The sequence below is a fragment of the Podarcis pityusensis genome (genome assembly GCF_964106645.2).
Source record: "Podarcis pityusensis genome assembly, chromosome: 1".
NCBI classification, from domain to species: domain Eukaryota; kingdom Metazoa; phylum Chordata; class Lepidosauria; order Squamata; family Lacertidae; genus Podarcis; species Podarcis pityusensis.
Genome location: NC_138028.1, coordinates 105,984,533 through 106,012,414, shown reverse-complemented (window position 1 = coordinate 106,012,414; position 27,882 = coordinate 105,984,533). Strand labels below are relative to the sequence as shown.

The 27,882-nt window shown below is 41.9% G+C and overlaps 2 long non-coding RNA genes across 2 annotated transcripts in view; one reads left to right on the top strand and one right to left on the bottom strand.

Annotated features, from left to right (window-relative positions):
- Positions 1 to 21,643, bottom strand: part of LOC308479655 — a 134,186-nt gene extending 112,543 nt beyond the window's left edge. The window contains exons 1-2 of the long non-coding RNA XR_013987775.1: positions 21,456 to 21,643; positions 18,336 to 18,484 (exon numbers count right to left, since the gene is read on the bottom strand). This is a non-coding gene — a long non-coding RNA (uncharacterized lncRNA). The remainder of the gene's footprint in view (positions 1 to 18,335; positions 18,485 to 21,455) is intronic.
- Positions 1 to 27,128, top strand: part of LOC308479650 — a 142,643-nt gene extending 115,515 nt beyond the window's left edge. The window contains exon 3 of the long non-coding RNA XR_013987773.1: positions 26,684 to 27,128. This is a non-coding gene — a long non-coding RNA (uncharacterized lncRNA). The remainder of the gene's footprint in view (positions 1 to 26,683) is intronic.
- Positions 27,129 to 27,882: the final 754 nt, after the last annotated feature.

The window sequence follows — 27,882 nt, the reverse complement described above, 5'->3', positions numbered from 1 at the left end:
TTTTATCTACTGAAGTGAAATAGCCAATGGGGGCGGGGGATAAATACTTTGGTAACTTTTCAATATTTCCACTGTCACATGTGTGGCTTGTATCTCAGTAATTCATACTCAGTGTAGGCCCACTGAAATGTGGTCACTTGTCCAATAATAAAGTTACATTCTGCCCCACACAAAGAGGCAAGACATGGGGAAATTGGGGGCATGACTCCATTGGATGCTATACAAGAACTATGTAGAAAGCCTACTGTATGGAAACTACCTACCTGGGTCAGTTGACCCAGTTCTTAATACAGGCCACGTTTGGAGCTGGTGAGGGAACTTTAGCCCCATATCTTCAGGAGTGTAGGGTGGGTGGGTAAAGAGGGCTCCTACCCCAGCACTCCTGGCCCCATAGCCCTAAGGAGTGGTTCTCAGGAATCAACATAAAGGTGCCTCGGAGTACTGCACAATGAACATGGCCTTACTGATTCCACTATTCCACTAATAGCCACAGCCAGGTGGGCACCTCCAAAGTCAACAGAACCAATTGCTAAGCTCCACACGCAGGATAGAGTTGGCAAAATGATGAAGGCCATGGGCATAAGAGACACTTGGTTGTTGTTTAGTCGTTTAGTCATGTCTGACTCTTCGTGACCCCATGGACCAGAGCACGCCAGGCACTCCTGTCTTCCACTGCCTCCCGCAGTTTGGTCAAACTCATGCTGGTAGCTTCGAGAACACTATCCAACCATCTTGTCCTCTGTCGTCCCCTTCTCCTTGTGCCCTCCATCTTTCCCAACATCAGGGTCTTTTCCAGGGAGTCTTCTCTTCTCATGAGGTGGCCAAAGTATTGGAGCCTCAGCTTCAGTATCTGTCCTTCCAGTGAGCACTCAGGGCTGATTTCCTTCAGAATGGAGAGGTTTGATCTTCTTGCAGTCCATGGGACTCTCAAGAGTCTCCTCCAGCACCATAATTCAAAAGCATCAATTCATCGGCGATCAGCCTTCTTTATGGTCCAGCTCTCACTTCCATACATCACTACTGGGAAAATCATAGCTTTAACTATACGGACCTTTGTTGGCAAGGTGATGTCTCTTCTTTTTAAGATGCTGTCTAGGTTTGCCATCGCTTTTCTCCCAAGGAGCAGTCGTCTTTTAATTTTGTGACTGCTGTCACCATCTGCAGTGATCATGGAGCCCAAGAAAGTAAAATCTCTCACTGCCTTTCTTCCCCTTCTATTTGCCAGGAGGTGATGGGACCAGTGGCCATGATCTTCATTTTTTTGATGTTGAGCTTCAGACCATATTTTGCGCTCTCCTCTTTCACCCTTATTAAAAGGTTCTTTAATTCCTCCTCACTTTCTGTCATCAAGGTTGTGTCATCTGAATATCTGAGGTTGTTGATATTTCTTCCGGCAATCTTAATTCCAGTTTGGGATTCATCCAGTCCAGCCTTTCAAACCACCACTTGATCACAAAGTGGGCAGAATACTGCCACCTATAGGGTGGGTGCTGCACTGCACTTCTAAAGCCAGGCCAGATCTCACACTCTTTGTGGATGCATGCACAGTCCCTCATGCCTTGCCAGGCTCTGAGACCAGGTGGAAAGCCATCCCCTGTCCAGGTATGCTTCTGTGACACCGAACTATAGGACTGGACTTTTGTTTTCTTTTGCATGTTGTAATGGTGCTATTAGCATTCTAAATCTAATTTCTGTTAAGTTTTACCATTAGTCATTCTTTTGCTTAGTGGTCTTATAGGACAAACATTTTAATTTAAACCCTATGTTGTTGGTTCTCGCCGGTATTTTAGTTTAATAAGCTATAACGGGTCTCCAAACTGGGATGCTCGGTAATTGCTCTGGGTTTACGTGGCATCCATTGTTCTCTTAGCTGTGGTGCTCTTTCATCTGAGAATGATAGATTTCTTTAAATAAATGGAAAAGCATGCCTTGCAACACACACCTTCCCCAAGCTGCTTCTCTTTCCTCAGAGGAAATTATTCATCCCTCGCCACAGGTGGGAGAGCAGCTGGGGAGGTGATTTTGAGAAGGAAAGGGTTACGCAGCTTTTCCTCCTCCCTTCTGCTCCAGATCACCACCTCCCGTACACTTTTCCTGTAAAAAAATACGATGAAAAGACATCGTTTGCACATCATCTAGCCCCACAATTACTGTATGGTGGATAACTGGGATGTTCATACTTGAATTTGTTCTGCTTGCTAATGTGGCCAAGAAAGAGGTTGTCTGAAAGCTAAATGCTAAGGAAAAGTGGCAATTAAATGTAAATCATTGCAATGTCCCTAACAGTATTGCCCAACATACCTTGAAAGCATGTGTGCTATGTTGCAGGTGGCAATGCACACATGTGCACTCCATGGACTTTTGTTCTTCTGGGTAGCCTGTGAATTAGCAGGAGTGTAGGGATGTGCACAGATGCTAGGAGAGGATATATTTATTAGATATTATCCTTCCTTCCTCACATTTGTGAGTTCAGCAGAGTGCACCACTTTGCAGCTTAAAAGGAAGCTTAGATAGGCTAGTTTGGGCCTTTTAGTTTAAGTAATCCAGGATACTTTAAGGCAGGCTGGATTCTCCTGGTATTTCCCCCTTTTCTCCCCCTTAAAACAATATTCACACAGTCTTGTAAAAGGCAAAAAGTAACATTTACTCAGAGTTTCTTTTGCAGAGTCATAGATTCAGCAGCTTTGTTCAGGCAGGCTTAAAATGGTAATTCAGTTACAAAGACATGCTTAAGTCTAGTTTAAGGTGGGGTCTGAGCAACGGAGCTCAGACATGCAGATTGTTCTTACATTTCTGGCTTTGTGATGAGAAAAAGAGTTGAGAGTGAAGTGAGGCAAAAGAGGGGTGTGCCCAGGCAGGTGCGGAGACTATAAATGGCTATGGCTTCCCCCTTTCAGGGCACAGTGGGTGTTTCTCTCAGAGTTCTCTCTAGCAAACTAACAGGAAAACTTTGTGAGCTTCAGCTTTTAACATGTGCCAATCTAGCAAACATGCATTGTTGGTTTGACCGCATTATAAATATCCCGCTGTGGCTCATTAGTAGGCCATCTGCTCTAGGATATGGTAGTCATATTTGAAGGGCTGTCAGTCCTCTCTTTGAATGTGTCCTCTCTCTAACAGCTGTCCAGTCCAAGATAAGGAACCATAACAAACCTGTGGGGAAAATCTATTGGAAACTTCATTGAACTACTTTTGTTAACAGATTCAGGAAATCTCTTAATGCTCACAGAAACGAATGATATATAGAAGGCACAAACGGAAACACTTTGCAAGGGAGAGGAGTAAGCCAGAACTTCTGAATTTACTCTTACCAGCCTTTTCTGACTTTCAAAGTCTTTCTGAATGAAAAATGAAGATATCTACTTGATTGTCCTAAATCTTTGTGGCATACATGTTGAGACTGAACTCTGCATTACTTCATGGGCAGCTCTCACATTTTGGTTTTCAGGAGCAACTGTGAAGGCAACGTCACTAGCAAGTCTTATCCTAGATAAAACAAGTATATTCTGAACAAAAAGGAGACAAAAGGAAGGGTTTCCTTAGCAACAGGAACTGTAGAATAGATCTCACATAGCTACTCAGGTTTAAAGTTCACATTTGCTCTTATCCAGTTCTGAGGATAAGCATGAACCTAGACACCAAAAATGTTATAATTATTTCCTCCAAAATACTTGCCCTACCTATGACATGAACTTTTAAAAATATATCCAGGTGACTAACATTTTTTGGCCTAAGGACCACATTCACCCTTAGCCAACCCACTTGGGCCTATGTGCCACGGATGGATGTAATTATCTCACACACTCATGAACACATGAGCACAGACTGCACCCAATCTGCTGAACCATGCAGTCCAATCAGTTTTCTTACAGGAGCAATAGCACTCTTTAAGTTTGTAGAGATAAAATCGTTAAAACGTAATATACAAAATTCGTCGCAATGCTAGCTGCACACAAATAAAAGACTGTGGCTTAAAGACCTTCAGTTAATTTCTGCAGAGCTGTTTCTGTGACATCAAAACTTTATGTTTAATAGTAGAGAGTTCCCACATTTAACTTTCTGGAGTCAAACCTCTGTGGAGTTTTTCATCCCTCTGAACCAGACAGGTGGTAATTTTGTTAAGAAATATTAATGTTATTCACACACTTTAGATTTTAAAATAGAGAGAATTATTTAAATAAGGATGAAATTTCCTCACAATCCATCATGATACTGAGGAAGACAATAGGCAATTTTAGGCAATACAATCAGAATTATAATATTAAGAATTAATATGTCAGATCCTTCTTTCTCGCTGAGCTTTCTGGTGAACCACATCTTCCTAAAAAGTACATTACAGTAATGCAAAGTGTGCAATGACTGCATTAGATGGACAAATTTGTCAACTTCAGTTTCTCATTTTTACTAATTTTGCCACATTGCCACATCAGTTTGGAATTCCTTTTAAAATCATCATAAATAGTCACCAACATTTTAACATGCATTTTTCAAAATATACACACTTTGTGTGCAATATTTGCTTAGTAGGCTCTACTTTGCAAGCATTTCCCCCCAGTGTAATGTATTTTTGTATGTTATTTTCACAAATACATGGACTGTTATGCATGCTTTCCTCTAATATACACAGTTGTTTGTTGGACAACGGTATCGCAAAATTCAGAGGACTTACAATTTCAAAGGATAGCAGCCTTTTGGCTCACAGACTGTCTTAGGAAGTGTGAATCAAACCAATTTTCTGCCTCATCCATAGCTGACTCCTTTCAGCTATGTATATGTTTGGAGAGGAACCTCAATATATGTAAAATGAATCCCCATCTACATGTACATAAGACATAATTTAAAATAGCTAAATGACTAAAAATAAAAGAAAGAGAACATCAAAAGAGGGGGCAAAGTCAACCCAAACTTTTGGTTGTCTACAAGCAGAAGAAAAAGGATGATGACAGTGATTTTCAAAACCAACAAAATTAGTCAAACCTCAAAGTGATGCTAAAAACCCTTTTCTAGGAAGTTTGCTATGCCTGGCATGTGTAGTAAGAACCAATGGTCATTTCACATCTAGTTTTGAAATGGCATCTTAAATTAATTCGCTCAGGGAACAAATTAAAGTCTGTTCAATACAGTGACTATTCTATATGTACCAGTCCTCAGCAGAGAACACGTGGTGGCTAGGATCTAGAAAGGCACAGTCTGTTCCACGCACATGGAATTATGAGCATTTTCCCAGAGTTACCTTTCATAATAAAGAGCTTTGCCAAGACTCTGCATCATCTTTAAATCCCATGGATTTCAGGGGCTCCTGCATGGGCTTTGTTTCTATGGAATGAAGGTCACTAGAGGCTGATGGCATTTCTAGGACATAAGGTTTTATTTACACATATATACAGGCTGAGCTTAAGAATGGAGTTCACAGCATCGCAGCGCCAAAAGCTCCTGCTCCTTATGTTTTGAAGAAGGCCCTCAGTGCCACAAAGCACTGAATTGTCACAGAGAGCAAAATCAGGCCTCTGTGCCTCTTTCAAACCCAGCTGCAGGAATGCTAGTCTATTGTCATCTTTCACGGATGTACACATTTCGGTGGCATCGCCTGCCACAGAAGCAGGGTTGAGAGAGGCTAAGCCTTGATTCCTGAATGGATCTCTCCTTTGAGAAAAGTCCACCCATTGAGAAATGTTTCCTTACAGAAGCAGGATACTCAATCACTCTGACAGAGGCAATAAGACAGTGTCCAGCAGTCCTGACCAGACTTCAGTCTTAAACCAAGAATTGCACAGCTATGATTTTAAGGGACTCTTCAGGTGACATCCAGACTATTTCCCCACCACCACCAATTTGCAACAATACACACTTTGATGCACCATCTCTTTGGTTTTTGTTGCTCCCTTCCTTCCTTTCCTCTGCAGGAGCATCTCTAGTTGCTGAGCACTATGGCTGCCCAAAAAGATCTTATGGACTTGGGTTATGCTATTTGTGTTCAGGTCACACTTGGCCTCATGGCAGCCCGTTTGATTTCTGAGACTCTATTCGCCTCTAATCCCTGGCCTGTGGCTGTGATTAGCTCTTTCTGTACCCCTAACTCCACCTGCATAGTCTTTTTGCCACAATTTCTTAGGCCTAAAACAATGCAGATAAGATGAACTGCCCAATAGGCTTCCCTTATTATCTACAAAACAAGACTGAACCCAGGGCTGTCAACAGATAAAGAAGTTGTTGTTCTCATTAATGTCAAGGTTAAAAAAGAAGAAGTCCATAATTGTATTTGGATTCAGAACATTCAGAGTCAACATCAGACTTCTTTCTGCAGCGGTGTTCATTTTTTTCTGAGGGGGCAAATACTCTATGCCTTTCTTAAGCTGTATTTTTCCATCCTTCTAATATAGCCCTTTTAATACATTCCTGGTTTCTAGTTTGGAGAATGGTTTACAAGGCCATCAAAGGAGGTTGATAAATTCTCGATCCATTTATTTTCTTAATTCCTGGCAGGGTGTGCTGCAAAACTATAATTGCTGCTAATATAATGAAACAGCCACCGTTCCCCCACGCAGCTTTGCTAGTGTGATCCTTTGCATGCCATGGCTTGTAGAGCTCTCATTAGTAACTCTCAGTTTATGATACTTGAGAAATAATGTGCCGCACTTCTTGTGATGGCAATGAATACCTTGGCTAAAAAGCAAAGGAGCTGAAGAGAGCTAGATGCGCTCCTGTTTGTTCTATCTGGTATCCATAGAGACAGGAAGGATTCCACAAGTGGGACATCTTCTGAAAACATTTCACAAGGTTATTTCATCACTGGGCCATCAGCAGAGCTGGGCAGCAGGCAGCAGGCTGTGGTAAGCCACAAGACATATTGGAAATTGCAGGACCAAAACCATAGTCATGACTGAAGTCAGGGCCAAAGAACAAGCCAGGAAGCAGAATAAGAACATAAGAAGCATCTGCTGGATCAGGTCAGTGGTCCACCTAGCCCAGCGTCCTGTTCTCAGAGTGTCCAACCAGATGCCCTTGAGAAACCCTCAAGTAGGACTCTGTGGTTTCCAGCTTCTGACTGGAGACAGAGCATAGCCACCATAGCTAGTAGGACTGAGAGTAAGCTAATAGTCAGGACCAAAGGACACAGGGAAAACAAGAACTCAGGAAGAGCTTGTTGCTCAAGCAAGGCTTAACTGGAACAGGAAACTCTCTTATCCATGGCAAAGCTATCCCAGTTCAGTCATAGCTGATGAACCCACCACAGTTGGTAATGCACAATTTAAGTCACTGTGGTTACCTGGGTCTCTAGTGATGAATCCAGGAACAGCCCCCAAATTGTGCACCTGCCCGTTCAGAGGGAGTTCAAATCCATCAGGGACAGGTACACATTTCAGCTCCCAGATCTGGGAACTGCCTATCTATAGGGTCTTTATCTTGTCAGGATTCAATCACAGTACATTAGCCCTTAACCAGGCCCTGGTTGAGGACATGTGTGGCTTCTCTTGATTCATGTGTGTGTCACTAATATGTTGGTGATGTTTTGCTCCAGGTCTCCTAATGACCATCCCAAGTGACTTCATATAGAAGTTAAATAGCACTGGGGACAAAACTGTGCTGTCTGGCATCCCAGATATCAGCTGAGTGAAGAAAGCACCCAATACTATTCTCTGGAAGCAAATGAAACCGCTATGGCACATTCCCCAAAACTCACTGGAACAGTCCAGGAGGTCAGCGGTTTCAATAACTGCTAAGATATCATGGAGAATCAGTAGGGTCAGTCTCCTTAGAAAGGTCAGAGTGGCCAAGACCAATTCTCTTGCAACTGGATTCATCAGACATAGGCAAACTCGGCCCTCCAGATATTTTGGGACAACAACTCCCATCATCCCTGACCACTGGTCCTGTTAGCTAGGGATGATGGGACTTGTAGTCCCAAAACATCCGGAGGGCTGACTTTGCCTATGCCTGGGATAAATTAAGAATCTCTGTCACTAGGGGATACAATGTTCAGAACTGGATGAACACTTGCACTTCGCTATGTGGGGGAAAATGGGTAACTAACTAATAAGAAGTAAAGAAAAGAGAAAAGGAGATAAACCATAATATCTTTCAGATCAACCTGTTTGGGATTCTTTAAGGTGGATCACTGTTTCATCTGGAAAAGGAGTAGCAAAGGGTAGCCACTTTTGCTCATTTCCCCCAAGCAACACTTCTCACTGGTTTATGTAAAAGTTGTTAGGAGAAAGCATTAAATTTGGAAACCCTAGATCAAAACTTTCTAAGCTTCCATGTTGATGACACACTTTTTCAACATGCACCATTTCGCAACACGCTAATTCAGTTCTCCTAGCAAACCAGAGGTTAAATTAATCCATTATAAGAGATATGGACACATATCACGCGACACACCTAAACACTGCAGTCAACCCACTAACCTGTCACGACACACAGTTTGGAAAGCTCTGCCCTAGATTAAGACACACCCACACCCAAAAATGGGAGGTTCTGTCTGCCTTTTGAAGCATCAAAGCTATGCACCTTGGAAACAGGATGTTATGATGCTCAATGTTTTTATTTTAGGGATTCAGTGGGTAGGTTTATCATGGGCCCAGGATTCAACATGAAGTTGACTCCATCATGACTCAGCAACTGAAGTTGAAAAGATAGTTTCTCCCTTATCAGATGGAATCAGGACATTGGACATCACCCAAACTTTACAAACTCCCTGGCCAGTTCACCAACAGCAAGTGACTTTCCTCTCCAATAAGGGGACAGTAGCAGAAGATATATTAAGTGGACTCTGCAATGGAAGTCCACTCTTGTGAAGGTGGAGATCCAGTGATTTCCAGTGATTGTCTCTCCATTTTCCCCCAAGACATTAGGATTTTGCTTGAATTCAGGAAGGGAAGAGTCATGTTCAGTAAGTTGTAAGGTGTTGGGAGCTTGTTACCCCATGGAGGATTCATTGTGGAAGATTTATTCTACTGGGGCAGTGGAGAAGGAACAGGAGCAGAAAGAGCCTGGGCCCAAAACATTTTGAGCTGCAGTAGAGGGTTGAATTGCTTCAGGAATTTCTGGTAATACTAATCTTGTGGGGCGGGGAGCATAACGATAGAGTTTGGGGTTACTGTGGGACTGCATGGCATTTTCTCTAGCAAGGGGTCGTGACCTAAGTTATTATTTTCTGCTGTAGTAAAAATGACTCCCATTATTGCTGCAACAATTTGCTCTGATTTCTTCATGGCATTCCAGAAAGTCTTAACAGTTTATCTCTCACAGTGTGCCAAGCAATAATGTGACATACGGCTCTTTTTCTTTTTTTAACCCTCCAGAGATACAAGAAGTGCTTGTGAAGGTCCATTTTATCGAAGAGCTTTTAATAGATTTGTGGTGGGTGGAGAGAAATAGAGAGGCAGGGGGAGGAAGAGGTCTCTAGACGTTCTGGTTAGGAGCAGCTAAGTGCTTGATAGAGGGGATAGGAAGAACAGGATTCAAAGAAAGAAGGAAGACTTTGGTAAATAACATACTGCCTTTCATATAAAGACAATGCATGATACAGAGAAAGCATGCAGCCTTCGGTTTTTTGAGGTGGTAAAAGAGCTTCCCGCCATTAAGCGAAAGTATTTATTTTAAAATTAATTTTATTTACTTATTTTCCCCCCTTCTTGGCCCCCACTGCCAAAATCAGTGGGCTCTTGGAAAGTCAGAAAAAATTACTGGGGGGTACATTAGCTCTTGGGCTTTTTGCTAGCCACGAATAGGTTTATGAGATCTTATCATAATTCCATTTAAGATTTAAGACCTTCCCCTGCTTTTGATGCCCTTCCAATGGGAAACTAGCATTTCCTTACATATACAAATATCTCCTCCCAGTTAAGTTATCCATGCTGTGACACGAAAAGTTAGAGCAATTGTTTCTTTATTTTTTGAAGCTGAATGAATGGATTTTTTCCAGTCACTGACCAGAGTGACTTTTTGAAGCTGTCAGTACACACATCAAACGTCAACTGCCCTACATGAGGTAATATGTAGCTTACGTGCTGCAGGCTCATAGGCTTATAGCTGTGTGGTTGGAATTGCAATTTCAGCACCAGGAGCTTCCCATAAACACGTAGTCAGAGTTGCAACCATCCTGGTCATTTCAACCAAATACTAAATAGAAGTATTCTATGCATACTGTGCAGAATAGGCATAGATACACTGTTAAAATACAGTGACAACCAATTTATACAGTTGTACATTAAAATGCAGACCCACACAAATAGGTTTTTCTATTACATTACCGACCAGACTTTGCAGTCCATCATATTGTCCTTGATGAACGTACTTCACGGTCCATAAACACATAACACATGGCTTATAAGGCAGTTTTCTCTAGGAATCTGCTTCTTTGCATCTACTGTCCATTTAACAACTGGTACCAAGCAAGATAAGCAGAATGGAATTCTGATCTTGAGATGCAAGAAAGCCTCTAAATTACTCATCAAAAGGGGGCAGAAATGATGATGCAAATCTAAACTGAATCCTTCCAGCACAATATGTTAATTTTTTTATATAATAGTTATTAAGACTTAAAATCTATGAGTAATATCCTGTGTTCTAGAAGCCTATTACATGATTTATAAGGAAGCTGAACATTCTAGCTCACTTATAATGTCAGGGTACAGTGGTAAGGTCTCAGATACTGCTCTTTAGAAAAGAAAAGAAAAACTTTATTCGTTTTTGTAAGACCAGTTGTCTAGAGCACAAATTGTCTAGAGCACAACTCAGTGGCAAGCGATATAATCATGAAGTACTGGTGGTTAGTGATGTATGGAAGTGAGAGCTGGACCATAAAGAAGGCTGATCGACGAAGAATCGATGTTTTTGAATTATGCTGGAGGAGACTCTTGAGAGTCCCATGGACTGCAAGAAGATCAAACCTCTCCATTCTTAAGGAAATCAGCCCTGAGTGCTCACTGGAAGGACAGATCCTGAAGCTGAGACTCCAGTACTTTGGCCACCTCATGAGAAGAGAAGACTCCCTGGAAAAGACCCTGATGTTGGGAAAGATGGAGGGCACAAGGAGAAGGGGACGACAGAGGACGAGATGGTTGGATAGTGTTCTCGAAGCTACCAGCATGAGTTTGACCAAACTGCGGGAGGCAGCGGAAGACAGGAGTGCCTGGCGTGCTCTGGTCCATGGGGTCACAAAGAGTCGGACACGACTAAACGACTAAACAACAACACTGGTGGTTAAACAGCTTAGCACTACAAACGTACAAGAGAGACCAGCAATAAAAAGTTGCAGTGTAGAGAATTCTTCTTCAGTGTTCCAGCTAGCCACGTCTTCTTTCAGAATAGTCCACTCCCATCTCCCCTGCAGAAGACATGAATTGAGCATCCATGCCATATGCACACGGTTCCCTCAACATAGAATACTGGGAGCTGGAGTTGACTCCTCACAGAGCTGCAATTCCCAGCATCCTTAACAAACGCCACTTCTCTGGGGGAACCATGTGCTTTAAAGGTATGATGTGGGTGTAGCCTTAGTATTCTGTGCCCCATGGGCATGCTCAGTCCTCGTCCAGCTGGTGTGGGTGTGCTTCTCTTAGGCTTTCCCCCCCCAAATGTTTATTTCTTCTATGAAACCTTCGGGTTCCCCTATGTTGACAGCTCACGCTTATTTCTCAGCAGCCATATTTTGACTACGGTATATTCCCATGATAACTTGGGGGAAGGGCTGTAGCTAAGTGGTAGAACATCTTCTTTGCATGCATCCCATGGCATCTCCAGGTAAGAATGAAACACTGGAGAGCTGCTGCCAGTCTGCAGGGACAATACTGAACTTGATGGTCTGACTGAGAATAAAGCAGGCTCCTGTGGTCCAGTAACAGGTCATGTTGTTCATATATGTAAGTGGACTTGCAACAAAATGAGAGCCAGTGTGATGTAATGCTTAGACTGTCAGACTAGGACCCGGGAGACCAAGATTCAGGTCTTCACTTGGCCATAAAGGTGACCTTGGGCCAGACATTGTCTCTCTGCATAGAATAGAAGTATTTGGGTTCTGGGTGGTGGGGAGTATGTTTGCAAAGGTGAAACTTCATTTCCCATGTATGTAAGATTGCAAACTTCAGACAACTGAAAGAAATGACTTCAGCTCTGAGAAACAGCCCAGATAGACTTGGCATGGAAGAGTCATTTCTCAGGTCCCCTTCCAACAAGTTTATTTGTTTTCAAAGACATCTCCAGACAGAGGAGGACATCAACAATTCATCAGAAGAAAATCTATTCTTTTCAAGTCTCCTCCTTGATTTTCAGCACTGATGTTACTAGTAAGGAGCACAGAATGATCAGTATTCACCAGCAGATGTTTTCAGCATGGGTTAGACTTCCTTCCCCCACCTCTAGGCAAACTGGCTTACACTAAGTAATGAACAGCCTGGAGAAAGATTCATTTCCTTTGCCATTAGGTATTTGAACCCAGCCTCACCCAACATTGCTCAAGCGAGTTCCTTGACCCTTTGGAGAACATTTTTTGTTGCGGCAGTGCAGATATTTGCCGTAGTGAGAGATGGGAAAGTCCCCTTTTGCAAGCATCCTTCTGCCAACACATCTTTTGCTTTGGTAATGGACTGGATGAGAGCCATGAAACTGAAGCTCAATCCAGATAAGAGTGCTAGTGGGTGGTTTCCTAGACCAGATGGATGGGAGTTTGCCTGCTCTTGATGGGGTTACACTCCCTCTGAAGGAGTGGATATACAGCTTAGGAGTATGTCTGGATCCATTATTGTTGTTTGAGGCTCAGGTAGCCTCAGTGGCACAGAGTGCCTTCCATCAGCTTTGTATGGTGGCCCAGCTATGCCACTATCTGGACAGGGATAGCCTGACTTCTGTCATGTATGCTTTGGTAACCTCTAGGTTAGATTACTGCAATGCATTATACATGGGGCTACTTCTGAAGAAGGTTCAGAAACTTCAGCTGGTGCAGAATTCAGTGGCCGGGTTGCTCACCGGTTTGAGCATATAACACCAATCCTGGTCCAACTGTGTTGGCTGCCAATTAGTTTCCGGGCCCAATTTAAAGTGCTATTTTTGACCTGTAAAGCCTTAAACAGCTAAGGACTGCAATACCTCAAGGACCACCTCTCCCCATATGAACTGACCTAGACCCCGTGATGCTCATCTGAGGTCTATCTTCACGTGCCTCCTCCATGAGAGTTCTCGAGGGCATCAACCCGAGAATGGGCCTTTTCTGTGGTAGTTCCCCATTTGTACAATGCTCTCCCCAGCAAGGTTCACTTGGTGCCTTCATTGCATATCTTTAGGTGAAAACATTCCTCCTAGGCCTTTGGCTAATTAAACAATGTACGGTCTTTTAAGCTGTGTGTGTGGGGTTATTGTTTTTGTTTGTTACTATGCTATACATTTTGATGAGTTTTTATCGTAAACTGCCCTGTGATCCTCGGATGAAGGGTGGAACAGAAATTTAATAAATCATCATCATCATCTCTGCATTTCAATAAAAAAAATATTGTGGTAGTGGGAATAATAAGTACAGATTGACCAGTACAATGTTTCTGTGCTTCCCTTGTTCAATTAATCTGGCATCGCTTTTGTTGCTACTCCACTGTAGGATCTGGCATTCAGAAGGGTTGGTTTTAAATGGTCTCATTAGTGTTCCAGAGCTAAATTAGCGTGAAGGGGATCATTGAGAACCAAGGTTGAGTGCTTTTGAGGCTGCTGCCCATCACTTACGTGTAATGCAGGTAGAAAATTGTATGGCAGAAGTGGTTTGTGAGTGTAGTACTACCGTGCTTTTGCATGGCCTCCATGTATTTCAATGGCATATGGGCAGGAGAACTTCCCACTAGATTCTGTGCCTACGCTCCTTACAGACAAAAGCCACTTCATCTGCAGGGGATGAGAGACCCACTTCTCTGAGGACACTATCGCTAGCAGACAGCTCATAAAAACAAGATCACGGGGATTGATAAGCAAACGAAAAGGCCTTTAGAGCTGCAGGATAACCATTTTCTGAGCTCATTAGAAGCTGCTCTACTGTTAAATATTTCATCACTCCTTGATTCAAGAGTTTAAAAATATTTACCCACAGAATATTGCATGGCGAGATTGTTAGACACCGACTATATATATGGCTCAAGCTGTCAAAGGGAGGCCACTGAAAGCAGCATGTGGCCCTTCCCAGAGCTTTTACATTTGGACATACCAAATGGTAGCCAATTCAGAGTTAACCCATTGAAATTAATGGACCTAAGTGAGTCATGCCTAATAAATCTGCTCTGAATAAAGCTTAGCTGCATGCAACCAACTGTGTGGATTGCTGCCAGTGCATTGTAAATCTCCATGCCCTCATATCATGTTACTGGATGGTCCTGGGTGACACCTAGATGATGATCCATTCACTCCAATTGCAGGTTGCTACCTCCTCCATTGAAAGGGAGGGGAAGCTCTTGAAGGCTGGCATATATTCTGTTGGTAGTCACGCAGAGTGGTTGAGGCAACCCAATAAGATGTGGGGGGGTACAAAAAAACTATATTATTATTATGATTATTATTTTTCCCACCAATAATCTCAACCCCTGCAAATGATTACTTAACACTTTTGGGTTGGAGTAATCTCATGAAGGCTGCATGCCAGCAGTAGGTGAGGCTGGAGCCAGTGATGGATGAAGGCAGAGACAAACCTGGACAGGCTGCCCATTCCTGGTTCAACCAATAGCAACAGAATTCATAGAATCATAGAATTGTGGAGTTGGAAGGGGCCCTGAGAGCCATCTAGTCCAACCCCCTGCAATGCAGGAATACACAGCTGTCCCATTCAGGGATTGAACCTGCAACGTTGGCATTACCAGCACCACGTTCTAACCAACTGAGCTATAGAATCCCTCTTTTCCTTTAGTCCACCGGGTGAGCTGTCCTTTATCTACCTCTTCACATAGAGAAGTAATGTGTGTCCCTGCATTGGTTGTCTGGTCTGAAACTAAACAGAGAATTTATTTTAGTGTTTTATACATATTTGGAAACTGCTTGATGGTGTTGTTGTTTATTTTTTTATTTTTATGACATGTGATGAGGCGCATGGAAACAATTAATACAATGCAGAATAATAAAACAGTTTCACTGGTTGCCCATTGCCAGTATTAATAACAACTTGTTAAAACAGAGGTGGCCAACAGTACACTGTCCAGATGTTGTTGAACTAGGACTCCCATCATTCTGGAGCAATGGCAACGCAGGCTGGAACTGATGGGAGTTGGAATTGAATAGCATCAGGGGCAGGGGGACCCACGTAAAAAGCTGGTTCATCATTATACACATTCTTTATATACATTTAGTTTTGCATAAACCAGGGGTCTGCAACCTTTAAGACAAAAAGAGCCACTTGGACCCGTTTCTGAAGAAAAAAAACTGGGAGCCGCAAAACCGGGAAGGTGACGTCGGGACGGTGCGTGACAAACGCACGCACCGCCCCCATGCGACGTCACAGCCAGTACAGCGCCTGCCACAGTGGGGAGTGTCGGGGTGCACAGTGCGCCTCCTCCCCTCGCTAGTATCCGCCCCGGAGCCGCGGCAAAGGTGTAAAAGAGCCACATGCGGCTCCGGAGCCGCAGGTTGCAGACCCCTGGCATAAACCTTAGAACTGAGCTATAAAGCTCATCTGAAAAGTGTAGTCTAAAGGTTCCCTTCTCCTTTATCTCGTTTTCTAGGAGGTAATCCATTATTTTGTACAAGTGAAAGAAGAAAACATCTTCAGAATTGAGCACATAGCTATATAATTAGATCGAAAAATATTATTTCATGGAAAAAAACCTGTTTGCCAATTTGTTCTATGCCAATGGTTATTAATGCTGTGCTTGGTAACATGCAGAGATCAGGTAGGCCCCAGCTTCAAGCACAGCAACCACAGCACTTTGGAATACTTGAAACAAACTAAAGCAGATTGCTATACTTTTCAACGTTCATTCAAGAGCTTCTGCTTAGACAATTCTTCTCCCCCTGTGTCCACCTACCAAATGTGTTCTGGGAGTTCCCCCAATCCATTGGAGCAGGTAGTACCTTATGGAAGATATGGAGGGGAAGTTCCTCCTGTTCATATGAAAGACACCAAAGAAGAAATGGAAGGGTTTTGACAGCTAGAACATATTTTTACCCATCAGGAAATAATCTAGATAGATATTGATTAGTGGGTTAGACACAGAAACACACGTGGGTAGCAGGGGACCATCATCCAAATTTGTTTTTGATATCTTAAGTGGTGTCCAAATACATAGTGAAAAGACAACTTCCCAAAACATACAGTAGATTAATTTAAATATTAGGCATCACCATAAATCTGTGACGTTTTAAGTTTTGGCCATTTCCCTTACAAATATTTTTCCTGACAGTAGTCTATCAGTTCTATCCTTGGTGTCTAAGAATTTGTCCGCTTGCCGTCTCTGAATTTTTGGACTGAAATTTGATCCCAGATACTCCTAGCAGGAGAGGGAAATGAGCTAGAAGCCGACCTGTTTCCACTCCCCCCAGATGGATGGTTAACAATATCTTGAAGAAGATGGGTGAGGCTTATTAGCATAGATGAGGTGGTCATCGTGCAGACTTCAGCCTAAGCTGCTCGCAAATACCGAGTGACTATCTATAGCATCAACTTTTGCAAGACGTAGGGTTCCAAAAGCTGAAGCACTGGGTTTTAAAACTAGTTATTTATATGATCTACTGTAAGAGAACAGCACAAAGGCAATAATCACTTTAGGGGCAACAATAAGAGCACAATTATTGGCACCAATTCAGTAGTGGGGTTTACGAAGAAATTTTGAAGATTTGTAACATCTTTCCCAACTTTCTGATTTATGTTTTCCTTGCTATTCTTTTGGAATATAATCTAGTTTAGCTTCTTGTTTTGTTACTCTGTGCTGTGCTAGAGTTTCCCAGACCCATTTATCACAATTTTACAAGACTCTCAGAACAGCTTTCCAACCTACTCAAGAAAATATCCAAGACCTTACTCCTGTAAGGTCCCTCCAAGCACCACACAATAGAATTATCTGTGATTACTGTTAGAAAATTGCATTTTAAAATGACATGCTACTTTTCCATAATTATTCCCCATCAAATCTTTTTTCTGTTTATAGTCAGAAGGCATTTTTTTTTTTGTTTAAATTCCCAGTACAAAACAAGAATGCAAAACATCAGTCAATTGCACACCTTCTTCTCCTACTCAGACAATTAGACCTTAGGTAATCATTTGCATCAAATGGATGTCTGTGGATTTATCCTGTTTGTTGAATAAAATTAAACCTTTGCCCATCTCTCCTGGTGGCGAAACATAAACATCTTACTTTGCCACTTTAAAGGGTGAAAGATGCTTACTTTATACAGTCAGTAACCAGAGTTTTTATTTTACAGATTAAATTGTAATAATGTTATTTTATAAAACTGTAGGAGGTATTTTTACATTTCAAATCTGTTTGATTTGTACATAAGTGGAACCTCCCTCAAGTGAGATATAAAGATATGCAATTGGAAAATGGGATTCTTGAAGTTCATGAATGGCATTTTAAACAGCAGGGACCGTGATTCCATTCCCGTTTTTCATCGAAGCAGAAATTGCAGGTAGCACTTATTAATGCATGCTATTCATCATTAGCCTCTCGCTTGCATGCTGTACGAGAAGGGTATGATTTAACACTTCGGGGAGATTTCAGAATATGGCTCCCTAAATCTTTCTGCAGACATGTTTATGGCCAGGCCCTTTGAAAGCTCCAAAGAACCACTTCCAGCTTTTTGAGGCCTCTAGCCATAATTGCATGGCACCAAAAATAGAGTGGTAGACAATTTGATGTTTTTATATGTAACAAATGCTTTTGTAGCCTGAGAGGACTGTGTCACAGTTTGGTCTTGTGTGCATAAAAACGAGTTGTGAAACTCATCAAAGGCCACAAAATGAAGAGGGGGGAAAGTGTCTAAATTTGAGGCCCGCTTTGAGTTGGAGGCCCCAGGCCTAATAGCCCTCCTGACCCCATGCCCCAATTGGCTCTGTTGATGGTATCAGTACAAGCCATATAGACATTTCTTGGCTGTTCTGATTCTGAAAATGCCATTCCTGGAAGCCGTGTGACATCTGTTCTGACAGAGCAAACTTGGGGACTTATGAGATGAACACAGAAGGCTCATGCCATCCAAATTGGAGCAAATTCCAGAGTTTAACTATGCACTGTGTGCGGAAGCACTTTTTGCCTGTCCTCAGTGCTCCAACATTTACTGAACAAATTCTAGTGTTTTCAGAGGAGAAAAGCTTTTCTCTACCCGGTTTCTTCACGCCATGCATAATTTGTACCCACTTTTATCAACTTGTCTCTTACCTTTTCTCGAGTTTCCCACATAAGGGAGCTACTCCATTCCCCTTGTTCATTTTGTTGCCCTTTTCTGAACTTTTCCCAACTCTGCAATATCCTTTTTGAGGGGAGGCTACTGGAACAGTAGGCGATATTCCAAATGCACCCAACTAACACTGATGACAGAAACAAAATATTGCACTAAATGTACTGTCGGGCTAGCATGCAGACAGACCACTGGTTCTGCCCATAAGATGATGATGAAATAAGTGAAAGCTTGCTGCATATCTACAACACAGAGTGAGGAATTCAACTAGCATTTACTCAGAGTAGACCCTTTGAAATTAATGAACCTGACTAAGTTAGGTCCATTACTTTCTGTGGGTTTATGATCAGCAAACATTAACTGAATAGCACTCAGACAGACCAAACTGGGAACCATGTGTCTAACCCAGTTTTCCATATCTAGGCAGAGAAACTATTTCGATACCACCACTAGCAAACATAGAATTCTGCTACTCTGAAGATCTTGCTCACTGTTTCAATGTGACCAGTTGGTTTATTCCTCCCATAGGAAATTAACCAAGAAGTAAAAAAGGAAGAACTTTCTGCAGAGATAGCTTTTTTTATTGCTGGAAAATGAGTTTCCCAGATATCAAAGCAGACATGGAATTCATAAAAGTCTCCACCAAAACTCCTCTAGAGAGCAACTATTGTTTCCTTTATTGCCACAAAAGATCTGGTGTAAGTCACTGAGCAAACACACATTGCAATTATTGATGAAAAGCCTGCACTGCTTTCAGAGGGCCAAGGTTTGGGCATTAAAGTCTAATCAAATGCCTAGAGTCTCATAACACAGAAGATCATGGAAACTGCTGCACCAAGCGAAGCATCAAGTGCTCTAGGTGTCATGCCTTCTTCCCATAGGCCCTAGAAGACAAGGCCACCACTCATTCTTAAAGAAGGAGGCTGCTTTTGCCCACCAAAGCCTTTTTCTGGGGCAGACCTAGTTGTGTTTTATGTTTTCAGTAGTTGAGGTACCCATTCTCCCTTTTATGGTTGCCACTGTATCACATCAATGAAGTCACTTCTTTATTTTACATCATTTGTATTCCACTTTACAGTTTTTGGAAGGAAAACAACCCAAACACCTTAAGCGGTTTACAGCATATTTTGAAATACAGCAGTCCAAAATCCCAGAAGAAAACATTACACAGACAAATCATTTGTTCAAAATTTTAAAAAAATCCTCATTAATGCAGCATAATTAGCAGCAAAAGGCATCCTCTTAAATGTCAGAAAACATTGCAAGTAAAAATCAAATAAAACCCCCATGCATTAAAGCATTGTTAGCAGCTAAACCAAATAACTCAAATAGAAGCTGCACCCGTACTTTCTGGCACAGTAACATTTCCCAAGCACATCCTTATTACCCTTCCACATACGGATCTCATTCTCAGGCATTTCCACCAACCATACCCATAATACAGTTGATCCCAGAAGCAGCTCAGGTGGGGGCTATGCCAGCTTCCTGGCAGGTGGCTCACTGTTGCTCACCAGGAGGAAGACGGAAAGCGGAGAGGTGGCAGGGAGGTCAGCACAGTGCAAATGCAGTGGCAGAGCCAATCTAGTGCTATTGGGTGGTGTGTTTCTACCTTGCCCACCTTCCTGCCATCTCATCCCTCTCCCTTTTTGTAAGCAACAGCTACCCAACTGCTGGGAAGCTAATATGGGCTCCAACCCAGCCACACAATTATGTTGCTAAGGCTTAGCATTTGGGGGGAGGTGTTATCAGCCATCCGCAGAAATGTCTGTGGGTCGCTGCCTGTCTTTAGCAAAGGCTCACAGAATCAACAACTGGGGTTTCTCTCTCCATCCAGTCGTACGTTTTAGCCAAAGACACATAAACTTGAACGCTCATTATCTTTGCTCTTTGCTCCTGCTATTAGCATGTCCCTGTGATATTTTTTGAAAGGCGTCACATTAAAAACACAGGTTACTCAGTGGGAATTTAAGAAAGGTCATTCTGCTTATTAGAGGGGAACAATGACATACTGTTTTGTGCAGAAGGCTTTAGCTGCTGAGTGTCAAAAGACTCCTTCCATGTAAAACTGAACTTCAAAGTAGCATAATGATATGGTAAACAGCACAGTACAGTGGTACCTCGGGTTACAGATGCTTCAGGTTACAGACTCTTCAGGTTACAGACTCCGCTAACCCAGAAATAGTACCTCGGGTTAAGAACGTTGCTTCAGGATGAGAACAGAAATTGCGCGGCAGCGGCGCAGCGGCAGAGGGAGGCCCCATTAGCTAAAGTGGTACCTCAGGTTAAGAACAGTTTCAGGTTAAGAACGGACCTCCAGAACAAACTAAGTTCTTAACCCGAGGTACCACTGTAACATTGCACTTATCTCCAAGCATTGGATCATGGTACTCTAATGCAAAGTTAAACCATCAGGGCTACAATTATTCAATAAGGTAACCTTTAAGTAGGGTGGTATCTGTACATAATATATGATGGGTATGTGCCAATTTTTAAAGAATAATTAAATCTATTTCAAAACCAGAATTATTTGAAGTTACAACCTTAACTAGGAATGTGCCAAGTATTATCTGGCTTTGATTTTCAGGCCAAAATTTGTGATTTTACAGATGGAAATATTTCTTTGCCCCCTCTCCCAATGCCCTTGTGTTAATATTAATTAGGGCTGTGCATCAGATTGTGATGAATTGTGAGGTGAAGCTGGATGCCCCGGGGAATTTGGACTTACCAACGGTGAATCAGATCTCTATAAGGAGGCACAGATTGAAGCAAGGAGCCCTAAAGTGCTTTGTAGCACCTTGTTGATCCAGGCATCAAAATAATGCTCCAGGCAGGTGTCTGCTGAAAGCAAAAGCAATGTCTCTAAGCTTACCATAACATTAGGGTAGGGTGATGGGAGAGCAAACACTGAAGGAGAGAGTGGGTGCAGAGGCAATTGACACTCCAGCTTGCAGGTAGAGAATTATTTCACTAATACTCTGCAATTCCAATACTTTGGAAGAGCATTGCAAGCGTGAAACCTATGTCTCTACTGTAAAGGAAGATGGGGAGGTGAGAGAGTACCAACAGAACTCTGAATAAGTAATCAGAAGCAATCATTTTACCTGGAAATTGAATTCTTTCGACTCCAAAATCGTATTGTCTGCAGTTTGGCACATTTCTTAACTAAGGGTAATTCTCCAGTCAAATAAAGGAGCCTCCTAATTGGTCCAAGTTGAATCAGTCTGTTTTTTCAGCACCGAAACCGAATATTAAGCTTTTCTTTTTTATTAGTTCCATTGTTGTCCCCGCTGTTTGGTTTCCACTGGTTGCAGTGTCTTTCTTCCCCTTTGCTTAGTCATATGGGTGATGCCTGCCAATCAGTGATCATAGAAGTACATAGCCAATCAGATTTGGCCCTGTGGTGATATCACTGAGAGCAAACGAAGTCAGTTTGAGAAAGTACACATGAGAGGGCAATATAAACAAATGGAAATATTTTCAGTAGTAGTGCCAAAGATCATTAACAGAGAAGTCATTTTAAACGCTGCCAACAATGTTCTGGAAAACTAATCCCTAACCTTAATGTTTCCAAGAAATCTAACATATAGAAATGATGCAGATGCTTCAAAATGCTTCATTCATTCATTTAAAAATATTTTAAATGCTTCATGAATGAATAACTTCCTTTCCAAGTAAACTTGGCAACATATTTAATTAATGCATTTTCTCCTCTTGAGGTCACCAGAGTAGCAGTTTAAAATTGCAGTGTCACAGCGTTCCATAATTCACTGGCAGTGAGTTAGTAGAAAAGAGGCAAAGAGGCATGAACTTAGGAAGCTTTTAATTTGGTTAATGGAAACCAGATTCTCAAGGGAGACATTTTTTTAAAAATCACATAATCTTAACAGACAAAAGCAGCACAAAGGGAAGTGTTTGTGTGTTTGACCATGGGATTGTTTCACGCAATCCATTTGGCTACAGTGGAACCTTGGTTTTTGAGTGTCTTGGAAGCCCAACGTTTTGGTTTTTGAACACCGACAACCTGGAAGTAAATGCTTCCATTTTCGAACGCACCTTGGAGGTTGAACAGCTTCCACCGAGCCCCCCCCCCATTTTCTCCACTGAATTTGCAGGCTGCCCTTTCCACCTCAGTTTTTAAACGTTTCGGAAGCTGAACGGTCTTCCAGAATGGAGTATGTTTGAAAACCGTGGTAAAGTAATTTTACCAGAAGGGTTCTTTACAGTTCCACCCAACGATAAGTCCTTTGGTTCAGGCCTTTGGTTCTCCGGAGTAATTAATGTATGAACGCATGGAATATCCACACCCTCAGGATACTGACATGCATGCTGACCATGCCCCTGAAGTTGACAGGAGCAGGCTGGTGAGGATGGGCAGCACTGTGTACCTTGCCTCCAGGAAGTCAAGTTGCTGCCACTTACTGGGAGGGTGCTGGGAGGGCTGGATTGGCCTCCCTGCTACCTTTCCCTCCCGTTAAATGGCAGGGCCTCCACTGCTGGGAGGCCAGAGGCATGGTGGTGCCCTCCCTCATCTCTGTCAGTCTGAAGGTGCAAATGAGGGTCTGTCTCCATGACAGACCAGGGTTGACATCCCCATGGAAGGAGTCCTATGCATGCACAGCCATACTCATGTAGAGCATATCCAGATAGACCACACGTCTGTCTTGGGAGAACAGGTGGCATGCATTGGCAAGGGGACTTAAATTATTTGACTAGGTCTCAAGTTAATTGAAGTGCAATAATTTGAGATTGCTACATAATGCTGCGGCAGAACTCCCAAAAAGATAAAATATAAAACTGTATTAAGAAAATGCACTCAAATTCAACTTCCCATCTCGAGCTGACCAAGGTGCTTAAGAGAACTTTGCTGGCTAAACTTTCTTTTTCATTAGGTTGCTTATTGAAAGTACCTGTGCACCTCTAGAAGTGGTCAAAGAAGTTAAGGAAATTAATATTAAAACCCAAAATAACTAAATGTTTTGATTAAAACATTTTAAAAGGTGAAAGCTAAACGAAACTACCTAACAATGAGTGAAAGGGCATCAATAATAAACCAGATGGTTTAACAACATGGCAATGAATTCGAATGTGACAAAAGTCACATCTTTGTTGATAGCCCTAAAGGAAAAAGAGAATTATTACTCAACAAGGAACTATTTTATACACTCTTTCCAGAGAAGCCTGTGGCTGCCAGTTATGTTATTTTTGTGCCATAAAACTGAATGAAGTCACTTCAAATTTGCCTACTGTGTTTCTTGAATTGTTTCTGTCTTTTATGTGTGTGTGTAAGTTTTTGCTTTAATGCGGTAGGCCATAGCTGTTGATACCACACTGATTTTAAATTATCACCTAATTCCTTCAATCTTCTAGCAATTGTCATTCTTGCTGCTGCTAATTGATTATTTCCCTCCCCCCTCAAAGATCATTCCCCACCTCGTCAAATACAGAAATAAGTGCCATTCTAGGATCCAGGCACAAGGACAGCCCAGTTTGTAAAATGCACTCTTCCCAAATTATTTCATTTTTACATGGTACTGCAAGTACAAGTGGGAAAAGGTACCAATCTTCCCACATACCTCTCCCCTGCAATAGGCTGTTAATTACTTGAAAATCTGCTGAGGCTGTGGGGAATCACACCTGGGAGTTGATTTAAAGGAACTCTGTCGGTGGCTAATATGTAGAGTGAATGTGTACTACTTCTAGTACCAGAGGTAAAGTGGGTCTGAATACCAGCTGCCAGCAGAGCAGGGTGATCCCCCTCATTTCCTCCCTGTGGGCTTCCCACAGTAATCTGGTGAGCCACTTAGGGGGCAGAAGGCTGGACTAGATACTATCGATAATTTTGTAAGCTGTGAGTCTTTGTTTCTTAATTTGACCCTTTTACATGGTTTTGTATGCATTGTTGTATTTTATGTCTTTGTAACTTGCCGTTATTTTTATTGATTATAGTTTAGTAATTATTTGTTGTAATGGTTAAGAGTGAATTTCTGGTGTGTTTTTTTATTTGCTGATATTTGGAGAGTTAATTTTACTGTACTTTTCTAATGGGTTGTTGAATATTATTTGATCTAAGTTGGTTGTTTTAAAGCTGTGTTTTTATTATGACTTTTTGCATTGGATCAGATTATTATAAGGTATATGATCTTTGTTTATTTTGTTGTTGTAAAGCGTCTTGTGTTCAGTAATATAGAAAGGCGGTATACAAAGTGAAATATGAAATATACAGACTGACAATGAGCTGAATGGTATAGCATCCCAAATTTTACTCCATTTTGCTGGATCTGCAGTTTACACCTGAATCATTTCCCCAGTTATCTGTAAGAGAATCTAAGGAGCCCATAGTTGCTTGTAAGAGTATTTTGCAAATTTCAGATAAATTTTGCTTCTCTCATTAAGTATCCAAAAGATGTCATTGGTCTGGTATATATGTTTCCTTTCCCACAGTGCTTTGTGTCATATGAGAATAGTAAAGCTGTTGGATAATTAGTGCCATTTGGAGGAAGTTGTCTGAGACAGTATATGCCATATAAGCCTACAAAGTGTGGCACAAAATTCTGGCTGTGTTGCAGTTCCAAAAAGTCATATGTTTCTGATGCAGACATATATGAGGAGGGGAAAGAAGTCATACTGGTAGCACGAAACCTTGTCCTGTGTGGTTGGGTGGAGAAAACAATACATTTACAGGGTTCTAGAGCAAATATAACAACTGATAGCTGATAACTTTTTTTTTACCAGTGTTTTACCAGTGTTAGCCAGGGAATTACCTCTGGTTGGTACACTGAAATCAACCAACCAGAAATTTTATTTATTTTATTTATTACATTTATATACCAACCTTATCTTCCAATGATCTCAAGGTGGTGTATATGATTCTCCACCTCCCCATTTCACCCTCACAACAACCCTGTGAGGTAGGTTAGACTAAGAGATGGAGACTGGCCCAAGGTATCCCAGTCATCTTCAAGGCTGAGTGGAGATTCGAACCCTGCTCTCCCAGTTCCTAGTTGAACAATCTAACCGTTACACCACACTGGCTCTCTAGAGCCAGTTACCAACTAATCTAAAAGTTTCAGTGGTAGCATTTGCCAAAGGAAAGGAAGGACAGTTGTTATTCTTTCTTCAGTGTGTAACAATGCAGCAATCTCGGACCAGAATCGCAAACCTGACACATTTATTATAATAAAACCAAAGGTGGCATAGACCAGATGGCTTCCATATTCACTTGTAAGCGCATGATCAAATGGTGGCCAACTGTGGTTTTATTTTTGTGTGTGATATAACTGCAGAGCTGGATTTCTTGTCTATTTTTTTTTTTTAATATCTTACATTTCCTGGAAGCTTTTGCTGCTTTATATGAACATATGCAAAACTGGGTGATAATGATGCAAAGTTTTCTTTAACTTGGAAATTTAAGAAAGCTGATGAAAGGGCTCTGTTTAGCTTTGATATTCTATGCTTGCTTCAGAAATTGGTGGTGATTAAATGGAAGCAGATCTTTTTTTAAATAAGGGAAATGCTCCCAAACATTGCACTGCGAGCCTCTCTCAGTACTTAGCATCTACAGTGCTTTAGACGTATCATACTAAATAGTGGAAAGTTCATCATATCTCTACAGAATAATTTTGGTGCGTATTTTATTATTCTTATTTTGTGGAAAGGAGATGGCATTGAGCTCAGCCAGTGTACATCAAGCAGAGCTGAGGAAAGCAGACAACCAAGAAATAAAAAAAGCAATATTTCAGCCTTTGGATATTGCAGGTGTATAGCTGAGCTACATTGAAGAATGTGAATTCACCCCCTACCCACCTCAGTGCATAGCATGAAATGATGAGATCTCCCAGTCTCATAGCGGCCCTGGAGACATGCTGATGGCAATGAAAACATGTTATCATTCACATAAATCCTTTGACGACTAGGAAAACACGCTGCTACCAATCCAAGCTGGGGGGAATAAATTTTCAGCGCGGGGGTTCAAATTCAGAAGGCAGACACATTTCTCTCTTATCTCCCTTCTGTTTTAAATCATTTGCAGTCACACACTCCTGGATGCTGCTGGTTAGATCTGTCAAATTGACTGCTTAGGCTGACTGCTCTCTACACAGCTGTCCTAAAAAATAAAAAAATAAAAAGCATGTTCCAGCACATTCCTGGCTCATTATCACCATCCGACTAGATGGCACAAGTTCTGATGTGGTTCAGGTTTAAAATGCCCTGCTTTCTTCTCATTCATTTTGTCTCCTTGCCTGGCCTATGGTTATCAAACTATAAAGGATGGCTGCTCTCTGTGGAAGTCCATTTCAAATCAGCAAATTTTGTTGTCCCTTCTCCCCAGAACCCGAAGCACCTCATTCCAGGCAGTTTTAGGAATCAAACTGATCTGCTGCAGCTGGATCTCCCTGAATATTCATTTCATTGAAGGATGAAAAGGGGGTAAGCAGCATCAAGCTTCAATTTAATATTGATTTAAATATGCATTTTTAGACATGCTTTATCTCAAATTGTGCATTTCTGTATGCATCTTCTCTCAAAATAGACACCTTTAAATGTGTTTTAGTATGTGCTTAGAACCAAGAGCTGCATGGTAACATCACCGACTTGTGAAAGCCAATGGATAAATCACAGCACACAACCCTGACTGCTGTTGTACACACATTAGCCCTAAAGGTGCATACCAGGTCACTTCATACTGGAATACTCAAAAGACTGAATTCTTAAGCATCTCTGCTCCTACTTCAGGCACTGAAGTGTCTTAGATAATGTAGGTCTTCCACTGACAGCACATACCTACAGTGCTACTTTGGTTCTCAAACGCCTTGATATTTGAACAACTTGGAACCCAAACACTGCAAACCCAGAAGTAAGTGTTCCGGTTTGCGAACTTTTTTCGGAAGCCAAATGTGCTCCATTTGAGTGTTACTCTTCCGTTTTGAGCGTCACACTTCCGTTTTGAGTGTTACACTGAGGTCTGTCTGTTTTTGCTATTCCTTTTGCGTTTTTGTTTCTGCGGCTTGTGTGTGCGTATGTGACTGTGTGGAACCCAGTTCAGTTACTGATTGATTGTGTGACTGCAGTACATTGTCTATTGCTTTCATTTTATGGATCAATGGTCTCGTTAGAAAGTTAAATTCATGTAAAATTGCTGTTTTAGGGTTTGTTTTTGAAAGTCTGGAATGGATTAATCCATTTTGCATTACTTTCTATTGGAAAGCGCACCTTGATTTTGGAACGGACTTCTGGAATGGAATAAGTTTGAGAACCAAGGTACCACTGTATCAAGTCTTATAATATGCTCTTCACCACCCACAAGACAGGAGTCGGGGCTTGGGGAAGAGGAAGAGTCAGGGATGTCAGAGGCTGGAAGTGTAGAAGGAAGGGGAGGAAGAGGCAGACCCTGAGAGAGTCTGGCTGTTTAGGATCTCCTCTGTCCCATCCGCTGTCTCCAAGGTCAAGGAGGGGCTTAAAGCACCAGAAGCAGCAGCAACTACCATGCAGGAGAAGTCTCAGGTTGTTTGTATACATCCTGGCAGGCGA